The 4,811-nt window shown below is 35.6% G+C and overlaps 1 protein-coding gene across 1 annotated transcript in view; it reads right to left on the bottom strand.

Moving 5' to 3' along the window:
• Positions 1–1,632, bottom strand: part of tmem230b (transmembrane protein 230b) — a 13,929-nt gene extending 12,297 nt beyond the window's left edge. The window contains exon 1 of the mRNA XM_056464464.1: positions 1,479–1,632. The gene's annotated coding sequence lies outside the window, so the exon portion shown is untranslated. The remainder of the gene's footprint in view (positions 1–1,478) is intronic.
• Positions 1,633–4,811: the final 3,179 nt, after the last annotated feature.

Below are 4,811 nucleotides of genomic sequence, written 5' to 3'. Positions count from 1 at the left end.
ACAAGACCTCGGATACAAGCGGCTGAAATGACTTTCCTTCGCAGGGTGCACCCTTATAGATAGGATGAGGAGCTCTGACACCCAGGAGGAGCTCAGAGTAGAGCCGCTGCTCCTTCACATCGAGAGAAGTCAGCTGAGGTGGCTCGGGCATCTGTTTCAGATGCCTTCCTAGGTGTTTCAGGCATGTCCCACCAGGAGGAGGCCTCTGGGAAGACCCAGGACACGCTGGAGGGACTATGTCTCTCGGCTGGCTTGGGAACACCTCGGGTTCCCCCGGAGGAGCTGGAGGAAGTGTCTGGGAAGAGGGAAGTCTGGGGTTCTCTCCTAAGACTGCTGCCCCTGCGATCCGGCCCCGAAAAAGCAGTTGAAAATGAATGAATGATCTGAATAATAAAGTTTTTGTTATTAATCTATTAATTTTGTTGGTTAAGTTTCATATTCATAAGTGTAAATTTTCCAGCAAAACTTTGGAACTTTGTTTTGGAAACTTTATACTTTGTTTTATAAGGAACTGAAAAACTACTTTTGTACTATTTAACATAGGGCTAATAGAAAGACCATTAAAACTGTCCATTTGTGCTCTATTTTCAAAAACATTTGATTAATGTAAAGGCCCTGCTTGTTTGTTATGGTTAGAATTTTATTTAATAAATTTTACTCTTGATTTTTGTGTTTGTTTTATTTTTTGTCCTGTTGTTATTATTTAGGCATCACGGTGGCGCAGTGGGTAGAACGATCGCCTCACAGCTAGTAGGTCGCTGGTTCGAGCCCCAGCTGAGTCAGTAGGCATTTCTGTGTGGAGTTTGCATGTTCTCCCCATGTTGGCGTGGGTTTCCTTCAGGTGCTCTGGTTTCACCCACAGTCCAAACACCTGCTATAGGTGAATTAAATAAACTAAACTGGCTGTAGTGTGTGTGTGTGTGTGTGTGTGTGTGTGTGTGTGTGTGTCTGTGTGAATGCAAGAGTGTATGGGTGTTTCCCAGTGTTGGGCTGCGGCTGGAAAAGCATCCGGTGCATAAAACATATGCTGGATAAGTTGGTGGTTCATTCTGCTGTGGCGACCCTGATTAATAAAGGGACTAAGCCGAAAAGAAAATGAATGAATATTTTTATTTACCTTCCGTCACCATGGCATTATTTTGTTTGTTCTGTTGTTTAAAGCATAATAAATAAAAAAACCTTTGTATATTGGGTCTGGAATAGCATTCAAGTTTGACTACAAGACAACATTAGACCTATTTAATTGACCGTAAACAATAATGTTGTACCCTGATAGTCATTAACTGATACTATGATTATTTCCATGATTAGCATTAGTAATGAATACTTATCTGAAGGTATATTTTGAATGAAAGTTATATGAAGGTTGAATGTGTGAATATAAAACCATCTTTAACGTTACCCCAATGAAGTTAAAGCAGAAACACGCGTCAATTCTAGCCTACTTATCAATATAACACGTTTACTTGATCAATTACCTTGAAGTCGATATTGCAGAATAGTCTGTTGACGTTTTATCTCGAAGCACGAGTCAAATAATTAAACCATTTTAGCTAAAATTGAGTAAAGCCGTCCTCTTATGTCAGTTTGTGTCAGTCCAGCATGAGATTATAAACAAAACACTTCCGGATGTGAACACGCATGCGCCCTCTGCTGTTGTTTCCTGGGTTTATCTCAAACCACACATGCGCTTTGAATACGCTCACAATAAAACCACACGAGGGAGCTCTGTCACAGAATAAAAACTGTTTATTTATCGATTACAGGCTGTTTTGGGGGAAAAGCTTTATTATATATAAACGTCGGACTCAAATAAAGGATTTGAAGGAATATTTGGTGACACTAACAACGGTAAATAAATGGTATAATATCGTGTGATAATCTACATCATCTACTAAAAACTAAAGAAAAGATAACGAGCAAAAACAATTGTATTGTCTTAGTTTATTCTTGAATAACCGTTGAATTGAATAGTTATACAATGTGGAGATAAATCAATATTTTTATCAGCATGCAGCTGGTCTTGTGTTTACTGTTAGTATACGTTCATGTCAAGGATGTAGATTTGCTTTGATATTGGTGGGGACCTAATTTGACACAAACCCCCCCAATTGTAAAATTTTAATGTAACTTCTTATTTAAAATGTAAATTTAAAGAAATGTCTGTCAAAAATAGTTTAATAAATCTGTTTACCTAGGGCTTATTTGTGCAGTCACTTACCAACAGTGGTGGAAAGAGTACTGAAAAATCATACTCAAGTAAAAGTACCATTACTTGCCTAAGAATGTAGTGCAAGTAGAGTAAAAGTATGTGTTGTAAATATTACTCAAAGTATGAGTAAAAAGTAGGCATTTCAAAAGTACTCAAGACTAGTGAGTAGTATTATGCTGTTAAAAACTGATGTTTACATTTGTGGATGTGTGTAAACGTAACATTCTGTAGTGCATCTGTAGTGCATTTTGTTATTGCCCAGCAGGCACACAACATCATAAGATGTTATTATTAGGTTAGATTTATGTCGTGATGTCAGGTGACCAAAATTCAACGTCTAGCCAGCGTCTAAGGACAACGTTATTTTGCTGTCCAATAATGACTTCCAATTAGGTTGATATTTGGTCGATTTTAGGTCGTTAGAAAGTAACCAAAATCCAACATCATATTGACGTCAAATACTGACATTTATTCATCATGTATGGCAACCAAAATCCAACGTCTGATAAATGTCAATAGTGGTAACGTCCACAACGTCAAGCTGTTACATCATTAGATGTTGATATTTGGTTTGATTTAGGTTGGACGTTAGACATTGACGTAGGCCTGACGTTGAGTTCTGACGTCAACTTGATTTTCATTTCCAAACAAAATGCAATGTCCCCATGATGTTGGGGTACAACGTCAATCTGACGTCATGTTGACATCTTGTGCCTGCTGGGTGTTTAAGTCCATTTCAGTCATCAAACAGTAAACATCCGTCATCTTCTCATCTGTGACATGCATCTAAACAGTCTCTGGGTCATTGCGTGTAAAGATTTTGTACATCTTTTTGCACACTTTAAATACTTCCAAACAGTTTGCTGCAATTATAAATCGCACATGCCTTGAGGTAGTTCATTATGATGTGATTTACCTTCTATGTGCGATTTGATTGGAATCACAGGACTGACTTTTCTAATCCCAATAGACAAGAAAAAATAAAGTAGTGACTGCAGGTTGAAGGAAAGTAGTGGAGTAAAAGTACTGATACAGCATTGAAAATGTACTCAGGGGTAAGTAAAAGTACACATTTTTAAAACTACTTAGTAAATTACAATTCCTGAGAAAAACTACTCAGTTACAGTCATTTGAGTATTTGTAATTAGTTACTTTACACCACTGCTTACTAACACATCTGAACACAATTTTGCAAGTATAATATTGCTATTTATGCACTTTAAGCTAAAAGATAACTTTACATGTGCATGTTCTTTTCCTTCTCTGAGCGTGCAAACAGAACAGCACATGTTATATTTCGCACTTTAAAAAAAACTTTAATAAATAAATAAATAAATCAAATACAATGATAAAAACAACATTAAATTAAGCATGTCTTTTGGTGGTAGGCATGGGACGACAACCGTTTTCAAGGTATAATGTGGTTTGGAAAAGTCAAGGTTTTAATACTGTCCAAATTTTCTGTAATACCTTTCCTAAGGTATGAGTAAGATTTTTTTTATTTTAATTAATTAATTGATTAATTACATTTTTTAAACAACAGTATCTCCAGCAGAAAAGATCTCCAAAGATGCTGTTTTAAATTGTAAAAAAATCTGTGTCTTTGAAACTAATAAGGACAGCAGAAGTCAAAGATTCATTTTCATTATTTAGCCTGACATGTTTACTGCTCCAAAATATTTTAAAAGTGTCACAAAATAAGATATATTGTGTTTAAATTGGGAAAACCTTTTTGTTTTATATTTTACATTTTATATTGAATGAAGCTTGTGAATTCTGTACAGTGTTAAAATTGTGTTATATGGGCCCTTTTCACAAGCCTGTTATGACACGTTTAACGATCATCAGCATCTTAAATCCTTGAAAGTTTTTAATATTTAGATTTATTTTAAATGTATGAACATTTATATATATTTATGAATGTAGTATATCATCTTTGCGTCAAATTACAAAAAACAAACTACCGCTTGTGCGAAGGGTTTCTAATGCAGCGTCTATGGGGCAGGACAGTAAATTGACATTATTCTCTCTTCTGGCTCTTCTCTTCTCACACTATTTCTTTTTCCTTTTTCTGAAAGTTTTGATAACACCATCATGGAGGTTTTCTTTGATTAATTATTTGTTGTATTCTTCCGTTCACTGCTCTCAAAGTTTTTGCAACTATGATGACTTCCACTACTGAGAAATGTAAAAAGGGTCTATCGCTGTAAAGTAGTGAATGAAGTGTTTCATTCACAAAAGAACTGATGTGTTCTGCTGTTTGTGTGTGTGGATGTGGACATTGTGTGGAAAAGGGCCTTAATTTTAAAATTGTGCTTAATTAATCATAAAAAGCTGTAAAATCATTATAAATACGAACAGTTTCCTGTAGAATTTTCAGTAACATACTGGCAGCAGCTTGCCAGTAACTTACTGTAAATCAATTACAGCAAAAATACTGTTTTTACATTTACAGCACCATTAATCTTGCTGTATATGTGCTTACAGAGTTTTCACAACGCAACTTTAAAACACAGTAACATACCGCATTAATGTCCTACAGTAAAATATAGCGTACTTTCCATTACATTAAAATGATTGTTTATTCAAAAAGGCAGCA

This window comes from Danio aesculapii, chromosome 8, assembly GCF_903798145.1.
Source record: "Danio aesculapii chromosome 8, fDanAes4.1, whole genome shotgun sequence".
Taxonomy (NCBI): Eukaryota; Metazoa; Chordata; class Actinopteri; order Cypriniformes; family Danionidae; genus Danio; species Danio aesculapii.
The sequence above is the reverse complement of the archived record's forward strand: the minus strand, read 5'-3'. Positions and strand labels throughout refer to the sequence as shown.